This window comes from Hyperolius riggenbachi, chromosome 11, assembly GCF_040937935.1.
Source record: "Hyperolius riggenbachi isolate aHypRig1 chromosome 11, aHypRig1.pri, whole genome shotgun sequence".
NCBI lineage: Eukaryota > Metazoa > Chordata > Amphibia > Anura > Hyperoliidae > Hyperolius > Hyperolius riggenbachi.
In genome coordinates, this window is record NC_090656.1 from 49,789,133 (window position 1) to 49,807,881 (window position 18,749).

General features: G+C 44.9%; 1 protein-coding gene across 4 annotated transcripts in view; it reads left to right on the plus strand.

Moving 5' to 3' along the window:
* RASGRP2 (RAS guanyl releasing protein 2) overlaps positions 1-18,749 on the plus strand; it is a 261,441-nt gene that overhangs the window by 9,512 nt on the left and 233,180 nt on the right. For 2 of the 4 annotated variants that reach the window (XM_068259465.1, XM_068259468.1), the window contains exon 2: positions 13,938-13,976. The exons of 1 other annotated variant lie outside the window; for it this stretch is intronic. The gene's annotated coding sequence lies outside the window, so the exon portion shown is untranslated. Of the gene's footprint in view, positions 1-13,937; positions 13,981-18,749 lie in introns of all 4 variants that reach the window. One more of the 4 variants, XM_068259466.1, reaches the window with a different exon arrangement.

An 18,749-nucleotide genomic window follows, 5' to 3' on the forward strand; every position in this document is an offset into this window, starting at 1 on the left:
ATTGGTGGAGACAAACAGCTTCAAGGGCATGATGTCAGTGGCCATCCCACGTTACGTGGTTCCCAGCCGCTACCACTTTGCACGCTCTGCAGTGCCTGAGTTGCATGAGCACGTGGTCAGCAAAATAACCCGAAGCTTGAAGAATGCCGTTGCCTGCAAGGTTCACCTCACCACTGACACCTGGACGAGTGCGTTCGGCCAGGGTCGATACATCTCCCTTACCGCGCACTGGATGAACCTTGTGGAGCCTGGCAGCGATTCCTCACCTGCTACGGCACGGGTGTTGCCCACGCCACAAACAGCTGCACCGCCGTCCCTCACACTGGATAACAGCAGCACCTACCTCTCTGACTCCTTCTCCTCCAACGCATCTCAAAGCTGTACCTCATCCGGAAACGCTAACCCAGCAGCAGTAGGATCGTGGAAGCAGTGCAGCACAGCTGTTGGCATGCGTCAGCAAGCGTTGCTGAAGCTAATCTGCCTTGGGGATAAGCAGCACACAGGGGAGGAAATTTGGAAGGGAATAAAGGAACAGACGGATTTGTGGCTGGCACCGCTGGACCTGAAACCGGGCATGGTTGTGTGTGATAATGGGAGTAATCTCATTCGCGCTTTAAGGTTGGCTAAGCTGACACACATCCCTTGCCTGGCGCACGTGATGAACCTAGTAGTTCAGCGGTTCCTGAGGACATACCCAGGCGTGGCCGATCTTCTGTTGAAGGTGCGTCGAGTGGCCAAACATTGTAGAACTTCCAGTACTGCTTCGGGGGCACTCGCCAAGATGCAGGAGCGCTTCAATCTCCCCCACCATCGCTTGCTGTGTGATGTCCCTACGCGCTGGAATTCTACGCTGCACATGCTAGCCCGCTTTTGCGAGCAGAAGAGTGCAGTGGTCCAGTACATGACGGCGCAGTACCGAGGCGCATCCGGCCAGCTGCCAAGCTTCTGTGGATCCGATTGGGCCAACATGTTGGACCTCTGCCAAGTCCTCCAAAATTTTGAGCAATCCACGTTGCTTGTGAGCAGTGACAACTCTTCAGTCAGCATTACCATACCACTGCTGTGTTTACTGAAGAGGTCGATGTTAAAAATCAAGGAAACAGCTGTCATGATGCAACTGGGGGAATCTGAAGGAGAAAACGATCAGCGTGATGGTACCAACATCAGGCCATCCGCCTCAGGGAACGCTGGCCCCAGCAGCTATGACGAAGAAGAGGAGGAGGAACAGCTGGAGTTGGAGCAGGAGTTTCATGCCACCACTGACGAGGGCCAGAGCGGTGCACGTTGGACTTCCACAATTCAACGCGAATGGTCAGCAGAAGCAGACCAGGAGGAAGGTGACGACTATGATGCATCACAACAACTATCACAACGCTCACAAGAGGATGATGAGGATTCTGGTAGGACTCTGGCACACATGGCTCAATTCATGCTAGACTGCATTGAACGTGACCCACGCATTGTGCGCATTCTGGACAACACCAATTACTGGGTTTATACCCTTCTGGATCCACGGTACAAACACAATGTTCCAAAACTGCTTGAAGAAAGAGTCAGACAGGTCAAAATGGAAGAATACCAGCAGGCCCTTGTGGAGACTTTAGAGAGGAGATTGACATCCTCCCCCTCCTCTAGCCAGTTGTACGCAGACAGACTGACTTCCGCAAACCCAGGACGACCAGGAGGGCAGCAAACAACGCAAGCCGCAGCTAGTACCCAAAAGGGAATGGTATCGGCAGTGTCCTTGGAGTGGGAAAATTTTCTGACACCCATGCAGCAGCAGCCCACTGAACAGCAAGCGTGCAGATCCACCTCCAACACCGATCGCCTGGAGAAGATGGTCAAGGACTACATGTCAGATGACGTAGCTGTGTCTAACAGTCCATCTGCACCCTTCAACTATTGGGTATCGAAGCTAGACACCTGGCACGAACTGGCAATGTACGCAATAGAGGTGCTGGCTTGCCCGGCAGCCAGCGTTATGTCGGAACGCTGTTTCAGTGCTGCCGGAGGCATCGTCACAGATCGGCGTATCCGCCTCTCCACAGAAAATGCAGACCGTCTGACTCAAATTAAAATGAATCAATCCTGGATTGGAAACGACTACGCAACACTCCAGGACCCCAACCAAGTAACATGACCAATGAACATCTGGGATGGTTTAGCGTTTCCGGTCCCTGTTTATTGAACCTCTCATCTGTATTACACTTATGACTGCATGGCGGCAAAAAGCATTGCTATATCCGCACGCTTTTTGTCCTCATGCAAGGCCTGTGTTGTTGTGTCTCAAAAAGCTTGGCCTTCTCCTCCTGCGCCTGCTCCTGTTCCATCACGTCTGCTGCTGCTGGGTTAGCATTTCCAGTCCCTGTTTATTGAACCTCTCATCTGTATTACATTTATGACTGCATGGCGGCAAAAAGCATTGCTATATCCGCACGCTTTTTGTCCTCATGCAAGGCCTGGGTTGCGTCTCAAAAAGCGTGGCCTTCTCCTCCTGCGCCTCCTCCTGTTCCATCATGTGTGCTGCTGCTGGGTTAGCGTTTCCAGTCCCTGTTTATTGAACCTCTCATCTGTATTACATTTATGACTGCATGGCGGCAAAAAGCATTGCTATATCCGCACGCTTTTTGTCCTCATGCAAGGCCTGGGTTGTTGTGTCTCAAAGCGTGGCCTTCTCCTCCTGCGCCTCCTCCTGTTCCATCACGTGTGCTCTGTGCTGCTGCTGGGTTAGCGTTACCGGTCCCTGTTTATGGAACCTCTTCTCTTTATTACATTTATGACTGCATGGCGGCAAAAAGCATTGCTGCTATATCCGCACGCTTCTTGTCCTCATGCAAGGCCTGGGTTGTTGTGTCTCAAAAAGCGTGGCCTTCTCCTCCTGCGCCTCCTCCTGTTCCATCACGTGTGCTGCTGCTGCTGCTGGGTTAGCGTTACCGGTCCCTGTTTATTGAACCTCTTATCTTTATTACATTTATGACTGCATGGCGGTAAAAAGCATGCTATCCGCACGCTTCTTGTCCTCATGCAAGGCCTGGGTTGTTGTGTCTCAAAAAGCGTGGCCTTCTCCTCCTGCGCCTCCTCCTGTTCCATCACGTGTGCTGCTGCTGCTGCTGGGTTAGCGTTACCGGTCCCTGTTTATTAAACCTCTTATCTTTATTACATTTATGACTGCCTGGCGGTAAAAACCATGTTACCTGTGCAAAGAAACATGACATTTTCAGCATTTAAAAGACAATTTTTCCTTTGAAACTTTACAATCAATTTTCTCAAAAACTATAAGCTCTTTTTGCTAAATTTTTTTTTTCCTCTTGTACCCACTCCCAAGGTGCACATACCCTGTAAATTTGGGTTATGTAGCATGTAAGGAGGCTTTACAAAGCACAAAAGTTCGGGTCCCCATTGACTTCCATTATGTTCGGAGTTCGGGTCGAACACCCGAACATCGCGGCCATGTTCGGCCTGTTCGGCCCGAACCCGAACATCTAGATGTTCGCCCAACACTATTGGGGAGTGACCCCATAATTTAGCATCACATTAATTTATTGGTTCGTGTGATCCTGTACCTGAGTAGAGATCTCCCGAACGGTTCGCCGGCGAACGGTTCCAGGCGAACTTCGGGTGGTTTGCATTCGCCTGCGAAGGCGAACTTTCCCGGAAGTTCGATTCGCCCCATAATGCTCTATTGAGCAGAACTTTGACCCTCTACATCACAGTCAGCAGGCACATTGTTGCCAATCAGACTGCACTCACTCCTGGATCCCCACCCCCCCCTTATAAAAGGCAATGTCCTTGTGCCGTTTTACTCACTAGTCTTCCTGCACTAATTAGTTAAGGGACAGCTGCTGACAGACTCTGCTAGGGAGAGTTTAGTTAGGCTCTTATAGGCTTGTTCCTACTTCCCTCACTCCCTCCTCCCTCACTCCCTACTCCCTCACTCCCTACCTACCTCCTCCCTCACTCCCTCCTCCCTCACTCCTCCTCCCAGAGGGAGGCTACCTTCAGCATGTAGTGTTGGTGGTGGTATAGCGGTTAAGAGAGCTATCTACCAAGCACTCAGACCTGGGTTCAATTCCCGGCCAAGACCTGGGTTCAATTCCTGGCCAAGGTATATAAGCTGGCTTTTGAAATTCTACAATTCCCTGGAAGATGAGACCCTCCTCCCTCTGGGGGAAGGGAGGGAGAGAGGGAGGAGGGAGTGAGGGAGGAGGGATACACTGCCTGATGTTGTAAAGTAGTGTAGGCCTGTAATTGAACATTGAATGAGATTTGTGACCTTAAAATAGGGGTTTATGTGAAATCTAGATTTTTGCCTGGGACTTTTGATGTGTATTTCACTCAATCATGTCTTCCTCCAGGTATTAGATCCCTTGAAACATGTTTTCTATAATTTTTCCAGCCGGTAGAAATTTTTCTAAATTTTGAAGTTCGCCTCCCCATTGAAGTCTATTGCGGTTCGCGAACTTTTCCGCGAATTGAACCTTCCGGAGATTCGCGACATCTCTATACCTGAGTGGTTTTGATGGAAACGGTCTGCGCTATGATTCTTGTGTCTGTATTCTTTCCATGACGAGGATAGGTTGAGGCCAACATTAGTGAAGCAGAGTGAAATGTTATATTAATATATGCATGTGGTGCTGTCTGTGGATCTGGGCAGCTACCACAAAACGTGAGCAGGACCTGAATGGTGGTAAGGGGTTTGCACATGAACTTGGGTGTGAATCATTAAGAAAATACACGATGATGTATTTTGGTTGGGACTGGACATCAAAAAGCCCTTATATTTGTGCAATGAGAGTTTTTTTTGTTCTCTATTCCTGAGGTTGGGTTGAATGGAAAATTGAAGCTGACGGACTCTCTATGAACTTTTGAAAACTGGAGCGAATCTATTCATGTAGGACTTGTGGTTTGATTAGTAGCGCACATATCATATTGGTATATCTTCATGGATAGCTCATTGTTAGACATGTACAGATACACAAACTGTCAGGTGACAGAGTTGCTCCTTCAAGAAGAACTTTACTGAAATATAGTAGTAGGGGGAGAAAAGAGAAGTTAAACAAATGAAAGATAGATCAAGAAATAATTGATATTCGTCGTATATTTGTTCATGTTGTTTGAGCCTTTGTGAGTCTGCAGGTCAGCATCTTTATTGCTGGCAGTCATGAAAAAACAAACAAAAACGAACAACACCAACTGCCCTTATCTATAAACAAACCTGCTAACAATGTGATAGGCTAAAAGGTTGGCTAAAAGGGAGATATAGCTTACTTGGCAGTTGACAATTGCTGTTATCTCCCCCAGTGCAACGAGGTTCACAGACAGGACACTGTCATGGCTATAGCATGACATCACACTACGGGATGGGCTTCACGTCAATATTCACCACACAGACATAAATACATGATGATCTATTTAAGAAAAGGTAGATATCTCGTGAAAAAAAGCGATATTGGCTACTGATTGGAATGAGGTTAAATTTTGCACTAGAAGTGACTCTTTAAAGAGAACCTGTACTGAGTGAAATTATTTAACAACTTAAGCCCACAGGGTAGAATTTTTTTTGCATCTGAGCAACTTTCACCTCCCATTCATTTGCCAATAACTTTATAACTACTCATCACAATGAATTGATCTATATCTTGTTTTTTCCGGCACCAATTAGGCTTTCTTTGGACAGTACATTTGCTGAGAATTAATTTATTCTAAATCCATTTTAACAGGAATATTAAGAAAGAAATGGAAAAAAAATCATTATTTCTCAGCTCTTGTCCATTATAGTTTGAAATTCATATATGCTACCCTAATTAAAACCCAGGTACTTTATTTGCCAATTTGTCCCGCTTATTACACCATTTAAATTATGTCCCTATCACAATGTATGGCGCCGATATTTTATTTGGAAATAAAGGTGAATTTTTTTCAATTTGCGTCCATCACTATTTACAAGCCCATAATTTTAAAAATATATATTAATATACTCCTTTGACATGCATATTTAAAAAGTTCAGACCCTTAGGTAACGAGTTATGTGTTTTTTTTTTATTGTAATTTTTCTTTTATTTTTTTAATTAAAAATTGTGTGTGGGTAATTTTTGGTGTGGGAGGTAAACAGGTAATTTTTATCATAATAAAGTGTATCTGTGTAATGTAAAAATGTATGTGGTGTAGTTTTACTATTTGGCCACAAGATGGCCACAGTCAAAAAGTCCTGGGAGCGATCGATCTCGCTCCCAGGAAGAAGAATGAAGACGGGGAACTTTTTGAAGTCAGAAAAGCCGCAGCTTCTGAGGAGACGCTGACAGCTTTTCGCCGGGGGGGGGGGGGGGGTTTCCGATCAGTGAAAGGGATCTACAATCCCTTTCACTGATCGCTGGGCTAATGGCCAGTAGTGAGAGCGCGCATGGGGGGGCCCGCGGGAGCGCGCGCGACCCGGGGGAGTGCGCGCAGCCTAACTTGGACGAGATTTCTCGTCCAGTTAGGCTTAAGTGGTTAAAATAAACACATGAGGTAACTTCAAATGAACATTACATAGTTACCTTGCTATTAGTTCCTCTCAGAAGCTCACCATTTTCTTCTGACAGTGATCGCTTTGAGTTCTGACAATATTTTGTCAGAACTGAAATATATCAGTTGCTGTCAATTATAGCTGAGAGGACAACTGATGTGCCAAGTAATGCCTATGTTTTCCTATGGCTCAAGTGGGCGATATCACAGTTTAACAGTGTGCTGACCAGAAAGCTGTTATGGGGTAATGACCATTTTCAAAATGGAGGACCGAGAATTCCCTTGATCACAGTGAACAAACAGGACGTGGGAAAGGAGAAAGTGATTGATGAGTAGACTACTTGGGCGGTAAGTATGACCTGTGTATGGTTATTTTGACTTTTAATTTTCAGTTCAGGTTTTCTTTAAACTTGCTTAAAGAGAACCTGTACTGAGTAAAAATATTTAAAATAAACACATGAGGTAACGTCAAATGAACATTACATAGTTACCTTGCCATCAGTTCCTTTCAGAAGCTCACCATTTTCTTCTGACTATAATCCCTTCCAGTTCTGACAATATTTTGTCAGATCAGAAATATATCAGTTGCTGTCAGTAAAATATCAGTTGCTGTCAGTTATAGCTGAGAGGAAAACTGCTATACCAGGTAATGTCCATGTTTCCCTATGGCTCAGGTGAGCGATGTTACAGTTTAACTGTGTGCTGACCAGGAAGCTGTTATGGGTAATGGCCATTTTCAAAATGGAGGACGGAAAATTCCCTTGATCACAGTGAACAAACAGGACGCGGGACAGGAGAAAGACACTGAGGAGTAGACTACATGGAAGGTAAGTATGACTTGTGTATGGTTATTTTGACTTTTAATGTTCAATTCAGGTTTTCTTTAAAGAGGAGCTGTCAGCCATACTATCTCCGAAAAAAACAACACATATATAAGTAGATAAATACTTGCTCTACTTACATAACCTATGTATTGCACTGGCCACATTTTGATTTTAGTGATTCTTCTACAGTAAAAAAAAAAGAGAAAATCCTTCTTAGCATTTCCCATTTTAGCTGTGGCTATTTTGAAGCCAATTCTGAAGTCATTTCCTCCTTTACTCCCCTCTGCCTGATTTGCCCGCCCTTCACTATAGAAAGTGCATTGTCTTGGCATGAGAAATACTGGCCAATCAGAGAGGAACAGAGGTGTGTGAGAGAAAAACAGGAGCGAAAGAGGCTTCAGCTAATCAGGCTGCATTAGTTAAGTCTGAGGGGAGGTAGAGAAGCAAAAAAAGGACAACCCAGCATGCCCTGCAACTTCCTTTTTGTGTACCTAATTTTGTGTGTAACAAGAAAAGTAATAGAGATTTTAACTTTTGGATTGCCTTGTTAGCATCCTTATTACTTGTTTACCAGATAAAAATAAAGAATTGATTTTTGATTTTATGCCCTACAATTACTCTTTAAACCACTCTGGAATCTTCTAAAGAATGTCCCACAACCCTATTAATAACTAAGTGATAATGATAGGACACACCCAGCAGATAGTCAGACACACTGACCAGTTCAAAGAAAGGTACATGTTGTTATTATTAGCATTCTGAGTTGCATTTCAGGAACTGCAATAAACTGAATACCTGCACTTTATTTGTACTAATACTGACAGTATTTCTATTTCATACACATGCACTTTGGTATATACTAATACACAAATATATATCCAGTAGTATATTAGTTCTGATTGACATTCACTTGGTTTTTGTATTTACTGCTAAATAAAATGGTTTAAGGGCTCATTTCCACTGTTGCGGTGCGGAATCGCCTGGATTCCACCGCGGACGAAATCGCATGCGGATGCGTTTCCGCATGCGGATTTCCCCGCGATTTCGCATGGCAAGGAGCCAGGCGAATTTAACCATGTCACTGCCTGTGCAAAGTTCCATTGCATTTCATGTGAAATCGCATGCGAAATCGCGGGGAAATCCGCATGACAAAGCCGCATGCGATTTCCCTATTAAAAGCATTGCAGGTGATTCGCCCGCATTCCTGCCGCAAGCGAAATCTGACGGCTCTGCCGTGCAGATTTCCCCCGCACGCCAAAACGCACCCGCACGACGCACAAGTGGAAACGATCCCATCCACTTGTATTGACTATGCGAATCCGCATGCGGTGCCTGCATGCGGATTCGCTATAGTGGAAACGAGCCCACATTGCATGCTTCATGTCACAAAATCTGCAGTAACCAAAATCTTGTCCTGACCTGCACCAGTTTGGGTTCAGCAAAGAGACTGTAAAATGAGCTTCCAACACTGTGAGCTCAGAATGCTAAAATGCCAGAAGCTAAACACTCTGGTGAACCACAACTCCCAGCATAGTGATGCACCTCAAGCAGGTTCAAATTGCATTTCTATCATACATGTATCATATTGCGACAATGAGATACGGAGCAAAAATGTTTGAGCGTAAAATATTGACAAAGTGGTCATAGCAGCGGTGGATAATCCAGCAAGCTGAACTTGTGCCTGGCTCAGCCCAGTGGCGTAGCTAAGGAGCTGTGGGCCCCGGTGCAAGTTTTACATGGGGACCCCCAATCACTCTATACATAACAAGTGATACGGCGTACCAAAACCTGCCAATAGCAACTACAGGTGCAAGAAGGGGATGGGGAACAGTTTAATGATTACCACTATTCAAAGTATCTATAGAAGTGATTATTATGAGCACAGGACCAATAGAGAGCTAATACTGTGGTTGAGGAAGGGCCATTCGGGGCCCCTTTGGCCCAAGGGCCCCGATGCGGTCGCTACCTCTGCAACCCCTATTGCTACGCCCCTGGCTCGGCCCAAAACCCTGTGACTGTCAGGAAAACTGGCACCCTCCAAATTCTCTGATTCCCTTAAAAAGACGAGAAACAGCTGACAGATGATGCTACTTGTGTTATCCTGTTGCTAACACTTACTTGAAAAGTTACCGTCACCGGAGTCAAAGTGATGCTAACTACAAACTGGACTTGTTGCGGTAATTAGACTAGGGCAAAAAACAAACAAACTACATTTTTAATTAATTTGCTTTTTAATTAATTTGCTTAATGCCTTTTATTTCATACTGGGGTTTAATCTTTAAAAGAAACACCAGGTGGAAGTAAACTGATGAGATACATATCAGATAAACTGATGAGATAAATATCAGATAAACTGATGAGATATATCTATCCTCCTTCTAAAAAAGACTTTTTTTTTTTGGATATACCACATTTTTATTTTATTTTTCAATGTACTTTTTAAGTTTTTACTGTTTCATTGTCTCTGCTCAATCACACATTCATTGAAGTATGCTAGAGCTAAAATCTATGATCTATTGACACTTTTTATCTATTTACTGCTCTCAGAAGCCATTTTCTGCTAGGAAAGTGTTTTATGGCTGTAATACTTTATCTTTATCAGTGAGGGCTGGGGCACACCGAGTGGCTTTTTGAGCATTTCTGCAGTCGCTTGCGGCTGTGGATACGCTTGGTCAATGTATCTCAATGGGGTGGTTCACACCAGAGCGGGAGGCGTTTTGCTGAAACGCATACTCCCGGGGTGAGGCATTTTTTGGATTACGGAGGCGTTTCTGCCTCCAATGTAAAGTATAGGAAAAATGCAAACCGCTCTGAAAAACAGCAGTTCAGAGCGGTTTTGCAGGCGTTTTTGTTACAGAATCTGTTCAGTAACAGCTTTACTGTAACAATATCTGAAATCTACTACACCAAAAACGCTTCACAAAACCACAAAATGCTAGCTGAAACGCTACAGAAAAATAAGAAAAAGCGTTTCAAAATCTGCTAGCATTTTGCGGATCTGCTAGCGGGTTTTGCTGTGCACCAGGCCTTAGAGGGTTATAATAGTCCGACCCAGTCCTGACCTGGACAGAAACTGTTACTTGCATACCTGATGTTTAACTCTTTCACGCAGGGAATGAAGAAAAGGAACAGAGCATACTTATTTGTGTTCTTGGCACTGTACATATCCATGTCTACCTTATCACTTGTCACCTCAGATATCTTTGAGTTCTGGTGCACACCAGAGCGGTTCTGGATCGGTTTTTTAAAACGCTTGCAGGGGGAAAAGCGCTTGGCTAATGAAAGTGAATGGGATGGTGCACACCAGAGCACCTCGTTTTCTCCACAAACACAAACTCGGGGGCTGCAGCATTTTTTAGATTTCTGAGGTGTTTCTGCCTTCGCAAAACAGAGACGTGGTGCAAGACACGTGATAGAGGCATTTAAATACAGTAACCATATTATATAATATATAAAGTATTGTTAATATATGTTATATAATAAACTATTGTTCCATAACAAAGTTTAAAAAAAGAAAAGTTGACTTTTTTTTTTTTACACAATATTTCAAACTGAAATGAATCTGTAATACTGTGGTCTGTTTTGTTAAAAAACACATTCTGATGTTTCTCCAAGAAATACAGAGAAGTGATCAAAGTTTGACTCTCTAATGGAACAGTAAAACCTTGCATGTTTGCAGCTCTGCATCATTCTGTTAGAAGCACCGCCGTAAGTGTCATTTGCTTAAAGGGCCACTTTGAAGACACATTTTTACCCAGGTTTCAGCAGCAGGAAGGCTTCTTCTTATATAGCCAGACGGAAAAAAAATGTTCAAAGGTAATTTTATGAGCATTTGTAACCTGGAAGAATGAGTCAAAACTTCCTTTATTGCATCAGTTTGCAAGGAATTTGTGAAATGGTTAAGTTCTGGCTTATCTCTACTTCTCAGTGATAGTGCCAGTTTGCCCAGAACATCACTTTTCTTGTGGCCGTGGCCAGGGGCGCAACTAGAAATCACTGGGCCCCTCTGCAAAACTTTGGATGGGGCCCCTAATACCTCCACACCCCCCCCCCCCCCCACACACACACACAGACACACACACACCACCACCACCACCACTTTTCAGCACAGGTAAACTGAGAACCAATGCACAGTTAAACTGAGATGCAGTCATTAGAACATTGCAGGACACAGCACTTGGGGAGGGGTAGAAAGGCTCGGGGTAGAACAGTGCTATACACAAGACCCTGCTGAACACTGAATAGGGACTGTCTACAATTCTTTGTCTGCAAAACTTTGTATGATTCCTAATCAGTGGCTGAGCAGATGCAGTCATTAGAACAATTGTGCAGGGAGCAGAACGTTTTTTCTCCCCTTGCCTTTAGTTGTCAGTCTCTCAGGACGGGGCCCCCTATGGCTTCTGGGCCCCCCTGCGGCTGCATCCCTTGCAGGGTCTATTGTTACGCCCCTGGCCGTGGCATTCTGCACAGTGAACAGTGTTGCCACACTCAGTAATCCTGGTAGGTGACAATGTTGAGGTAAATAGAGAAAAGTATCCAGGCACCAGTCGCAGCAGAGTGATGCTAAACAACCTTTAATTCATCCCCATAACACTGACATGCAACAAGTGGAGGCCTGACAGACGTTTCACAGGACTAACCTGCTTCTTCAGAGGCAACCATTACCAGTCAGTGTTATGGGGATAAATTAAAGGTTGTATAGCATCACTCTACTGCGACTGGTGCCCGGATACTTTTCTCTATTTATGGCTGATTGATCTGGAGGCACGGTTGCCTAAACTTGTTACCCCTGTGTGTCTGCTGTCTACAGCATCTTGTGTCAATCACTCCTACCTACTATTAGGTGAGAAATGTAAAGATAAAATGAAATGTCTGCTAATTTAATTGTCAGTCAGTATGAATTGTGTGCAACAGCATTAGAACAAACAGTGAGCATCTTTTATAAAAGCCCCGTTTGCGGGAAAGGAGGGAAATTTGGGCGCACGGCAACAATTTACCTTATTTGCAGCAAATTTTGGCGCAGATTTTATATTGGTACGTATGGGGCAAGGATGGTAGATTTTGCTGCAAACCACATGTTTGCAGCGGCACCTCGGGGCACTGAAATTTACATTTTCTGTCGCACATTGGTTTAGGCATCACCAGTAGGGAGGTTAGGGTTAAGCGCCACCGGTGGGGGGAGGGAGGGGGATAATAGGGTTAGGCACCAGGAGGGATCTTAGGGTTAGGCACCTCCATGTGGGTTAGGGTTAGGCTTCGGTAGTGAAGGGTTCCGTGTGAGGGTAGGGTTATGTTTAGTATATAATGTTTAGTAGCAATTACCAATATTTTACTATCCGAATCCAGCAGTAGACTATTACTAATTTTAGCGATATTCTACCAGCGACAATCCCATTCCCTTTTTTCCAGGCACCTTTTTTCATGTATGCTAAATATTTAATGTTGGCCATTATACTACATAGATACTACATAGATATGGTGAGATCAGGTCTTGCTTTATTCCCATGGACACTTTTTCAGAAATGTTCTCAAATTGACCCACGTTACCTAGGTAATGTGAGCATTGGGTTAAGGCTTGGTTCACATGAATCTGGATCATAAACTGTTTTATGTTAGTGTGAACTGAGCCTTCCAATAATCATGTTACCTAGGTAACAAGGGTTGCATAATACACACTACCTCATCAGCGTAATTAACAATAAAATTGTCATGTGCTCACTGCCAACGGCAACTTTACCGATGGTTTGTGCATATTCCCTATTGCAAAGGTATAAAGACCAGTGTTCTCCCCAGAATTTTTTTTCCAGCCGGGTGGCATGAAAAAGTAGCCGGGTGGGGCGAGATGATAGAATGCAGGGCCGGTGCTTCTGTGCGCAACCCTGCTTACAGCATAGGAGAAGTTGAGCGGATGACAGCCGGGTGCTCATCAAAACTAGCTGGGTGGAGCACCCGGCTAAAAGAGCCTGGGGAGAACACTGTAGATCAGGAGTCTCAAACTCAATTTACCTGGGGGCCGCAGGAGGCAAAGTCAGGATGAGGCCGGGCCGCATTAGGGATTTCACAATCGCGGCGCATCGCCGCCTCTGCCCGCCCCTCTCACTCTTCCTTCACAGAGAGGGGCGGGGAGAGGCAGCGATCCGTGCGGCGATTGACGTCGGGAGGGGCAGAGCTGAAGCTGAAAGCTCTGCCCCTTCCAGGAAATGCCGGCGGATTTCCCCCCGGGCGATTTGGGGGCTCTGCAGCCCTCATTTAGCGGCGGGGATGCGGCGGATTACTTGGGAGCACTGAAGCGAACTATAAGGAAGCTTTTGCCGGCGAGGGTCACAAAATATTGTATCAAGGGCCGCAAATGGCCCGCGGGGCGCGAGTTTGAGACCCCTGCTGTAGATGTTCACTGTCCCTTTAGATTTCTGTTTCAGAATGAGTCCATTGGCTACAGAGGTCTCCTTTATTACGCCACATCTGTAGGTTTGGATGATGGCACACCTCCAGGTGTTATTGACTCCCAACAACGTAATTTATTGTTTTTACAATTTGGGCATCTGTGTGTTTGTACTGATCTTTGTAAAAACTATTCCATTCATACTTCTTCTCTACTGTCTTTCTTAGGGATCGGGAGGGTGAATAGAGGAAGGACACTCTACGAAGGTCAGTAAGTGTTTTTCTCATCCTCTCAGTAGACCATTATTGACTGTTGTTTCACACAATGTCCAGGAATTCAATTCCCCAGCTCAGCATTCAATTCATTATTATTGTAAAGCTGCCATAATACGTCTGCAAGAAACCAGGCCCTTGACGGCTTCATACCTGTAGTGTTTGAGTTTCATTATCCACAAGTGTTCAGGGCATACCTCTTTGGAACTAATAGGGAGGCGCTGATAGAATTGGAAAATGAAGGTTCCTATTTAAAGCTGAACTGAAAATTAAAAGTCAAAACAAACATACACACGTCATACGTACCTCCCTGATAGCCTAGTATTAATCTCTTTCTCCTCTTTTGCGTCCTGTTTGTCCTCTGTGAGAATAGAATTCATCATCCTCCATTTTAAAAATGGCAATGACCCTGTAACAGTTTCTAGGTCAGCACACTGTTAAACTATCCCCCACTTAAAGAGGGTTCTGTGGGGTATAAAAAAAAACTAAAAGTGTCACTTACCTGGGGAATCTACCGGCCCTCAGCAGCTATTAAGTCACTGAAGCCCCCTCAGTTCGCCGCCGCTGGTGACCTGCTAATTATTCATCTAGTTAGACGAATAGCACTACGGCTGCGCGTCCTCGCTCCCGCACGCATTATCGGGAGCTTACTGTGCAGACGCAGTACAAGTAAACGTTGTTCTGCACCTGCGCAGTAAGCTCCCGATGACGTGCGCGAAAGTGAGGATGCACACGGCCGTGCAGCCGCAGTGCTATTCAGCTAGTTAGAAGAATAATTAGCAGGTCACCGGCGGCGACGAACAGAGGGGGCTTCAGTGACGGCGTGGGACTTAATAGTTGCAGGGGGGCGGTAGAAGCCCCAGGTAAATGACGCTTTTTGGGTTTTTTTTTACCCCACAGAACCCCTTTAAGCCACAAGCAAACATGGAGATTACCTTGCACATCAGTTGTCCTAACTGACAGCAACTGCTATATAACTGGCAACAACTGATATATTTCAGTTCTGACAAAATCATGTCAGAACTTGAAGGAATCGTTGTAAGAAGAAAATGAGCTCTTAAGATGAATTGACTGGTGAGGTAAGTATATAATATTCATTTGCAGGTACATCATGTGTTTATTTTAAATCATTTTACTCGGTTCAGGTTCCCTTTAATGCATTAAATAAGAAAGAGATTTCCCAACTGCCTTCTACCTCCTAAGATAGCTGGGGATCTATATACCACCTCCACTGACAAACGTACAGTCTGTTGCCCTCTGAGTTTTATGATCCCCTATCCCAATAAAGAATATATATATTTCTTGTGACAATTTCAGTCATCTTGTCAGTGGTGTAGCAATAGGGCAGGCAGACTGCATCAGGGCCCATGGACCAGAGGAGCCCACCAGGGGCATACGTTTGTTATTGGCGATATTGTATTGGCACAATAATTATAATATCCATAACATTATGTTGCCATTCTATAATGGTTGGCAGTGGTTGTAATTCTTTTTGCTACCCTTCTAATGCCCCCTACCCTATCCTCGCTAACTTTCTTATAAATACGCCTAATGCTAACCTTTCTATTCATACTCTTAAGGGCCCTTTTCCACCAGCACGTTTGCGCTGGCTGAATCGTAAAAACGCAAACCGCCAGCGATTTTACAATCGCTACGGTTTGCTTTTTAACATAGGAATCGCGGTAGGTCATTTCCACAACCGCGATTCGTTTTTGCCGGGAACGCGAACGCGCGGCGGAGCGATATTTGCCGCGATTTTGCTATGCAGTGCATAGCACAGCAAAATCGCGGCCGCGAACGTCGGGGAATCGCCAGTAATTGCGATTCAGCAATCGCTAGCGTTCAGCGTGAACGCTAGCGATTGCTAGTGGAAAAGGGCCCTAAAGGAGCACTATTGCTAATTTCATCTTTTTACCTTTTCGACGCCAATGCAGCCTAATCCATTTTATAGTAGGGAGGCATCACTGGTGTTAGAGCTGCCGTTATTTTCCACCCCTCTGTGCAGCTCCATTTACTTTGTGCCACCTTGTAACTGCTCTAACGTACAGTTACATAGCTCACAGCAGCCACCGTAAAGTGCAGGACGTGGCTGCGAGCGGCTGTGTGTTGAAACAAAGCACTGCCGCCAAGGACCCCTTTTGCTAAGCCGGCAATGAAACGGACACCTATTGTCCGTTTCTATGGTAACCCGACTGGCTTCTGAACTGCGCAATCTAGCGGCTCTTTGATGCCGCCGCTAGATTGCGCAGTTCAGAAGCCGGCCGGGTTACCATAGAAACATAGAAGCGCTTGTACGCGCTTCTATGTGCTAAAAAAGCGGACTCATTCACTTGCATTGCTGTGCGCTTTACAGCTCAACGCACAGAAATGCCTGCAACACTACGTTTCTGTAACGCTGCTCAGCGCAGCGCATAGATGTGAACCAGCTACATTTAGTTACATGGAAAAATCAATACCTTGCTGAACGCACAGGGCAGTGCGCTGTGGAAAGCGCACAGAAACGGCCCTGATGTGAACGAGGCCTAAATGCATATTGTCAGTGAACATTTACATTTGAACAGGACTATATACTTAGCAAGGCCATTACTCCAGATAGACATATGAATGTATAAGTGTCTAAAAGAGATGAAATTAGCAATAGTGCTCCTTTAAAGGAATACTGTAGGGGGGTCGGGAGAAAATGAGTTGAACTTACCCGGGGCTTCTAATGGTCCCCCGCAGACATCCTGTGCCCGCGCAGCCACTCACCGATGCTCCGGCCCCGCCTCCAGTTCACTTCTGGAATTTCAGACTTTAAAGAGGAGCTGTTAGGTATAAGGTCTCAGAGCAAATAAACACATATATCAGTAGCTAAAGATTGGCTGTACTTACATTACATATGCATTTCACTGTCCACGTTTGGATTTCACAGAATTTGTATATAGTATATGCAGAGATAGATGCTCCTGACAGCTCATGGCAGGCTCCATGTTTTTCTGTCAAATGTGTCGTCATGTCCTGCCTGCTTCCTGATCACAGATAAGCTTGTACTAAATAACACAGTGTGCAGTGAATATTAATGAGCCATGTGGCTAGGAACAATAGCTGACTCCTGCAGTGTAGTCTGCCCGAGATTTATCAGTGCTACGCGATTACAAGCTGCTGTAACGTCTCATTAGCAGCCGAGGGGAGAGCCCCAGAATGCTTTGCAGTATGGTATGCGGCTTGCGTCTTCTTAAGAATAACAGACTTGCTGATAAGCACACATCAAAGGTAACTGAGATTTTTATCTTCACTAATTGCTTTTGGGCTTCCTTCTAAACTGTTTAACACAGGAGAATAGAGGTTTAAATTAGCTTCTGCAGCCTGACAGTTACTCTTTAAAGTCAGAAAACCACTGCGCCTGCGTGGCCGCGCCCTCCCTCCCACTGACATCACCAGGAGTGTATAGCACAAGCCCAGTATGGTCTGTGCCTGCGCAGTACACTCCTGGTGACATCAGCGGGATTGAGGACACTGCAACGCAGGCGCAGGGGTTTTCTGACTTTAAAGTCTGAAATTCCAGAAGTGAACCGGAGGCGGGGCCAGAGCATCGGTGAGTGGCTGCGTGGGCACAGGATGTCTGCGGGGACCATTAGAAGCCCCGGGTAGCTTCAACTCATTTTCCTCCGACCCCCTACAGTAGTCCTTTAACCAATCGCTTGATAAACATTTATGCCACTCGCCCTATTACTCTGTGTACTTGTCAAAATTACCATGCGGGCACCCCACCTCCACTTACCAATCACTTGCCAACCATTTCCAACGACCATTTCCCTAACACTAGTGCTGCCAGCTGAATGATTCCCAAGCATACTGTATATGAAAAGTTCAGTTCTAATTTAAAGAGAAACTCCGACCAAGAATTGAACTTTTTTCCAATCAGTAGCTGATACCCCCTTTTACATGAGAAATCTATTCCTTTTCACAAACAGACCATCAGGGGGTGCTGTATGGCTGATATTGTGGTGAAAGCCCTCCCACAAAGAGATTCTGAGTACGTACTCTTGGCAGTTTCCTGTCTGTGAACATTGTTGCATTGTGGGAAATAGCTGTTTACAGCTGTTTCCAACTGCCAAAACAGCAAGCAGCAGCGACATCACTTGCCAGCAGTAAAAATGTCACCATGTGATAAATGTCATAATGTAAATCAGGGATTTAAAATATTTTACAATGGGCAAACACTGACTAAATCATTTATACATAATTATTGTAAAAATGAAGCACGTTTTTATTACATTATTTTCACTGGAGTTCCTCTTTAAGTGCCACCATGACAGCTTTCTCACTTGTGTCCAGGTCGTGGTGTTTGCATAATGCTTGCCAAGTACAACTCCTTTTTTTTATCTTGGATAGTGATAGCTTCATGAATGAAGATTGGAGATGATGGCGGTGGTTGTCCTCCACACAATGTATTGTTTTAGGCAGAAAGAAGTCTAGAACCATCCCTGCCTTCAGCCTTTATTTTGCAGCCTTCTAGGTTTCTTACAAGACAGCAATCATGTACGGGCACAGAAGGCTTTTATTTCCTGGTAGGTACAGACTAACCAGCAAGCTCATGGTGACCCAGAACTCATTGGAGTGTGTAAGGGACTACAATGGTCCTAAAAGCATTCCTGGTAGGAATGCTTTATACGGGCTAAAACTGGTGTCCTATATTCTTTATTCAATACTGTTGCCATCATAGTGTTGGATTTTCATTTGCTATGATACAGTTCCTATCCATTGGAATGATGTTATTATTATTTT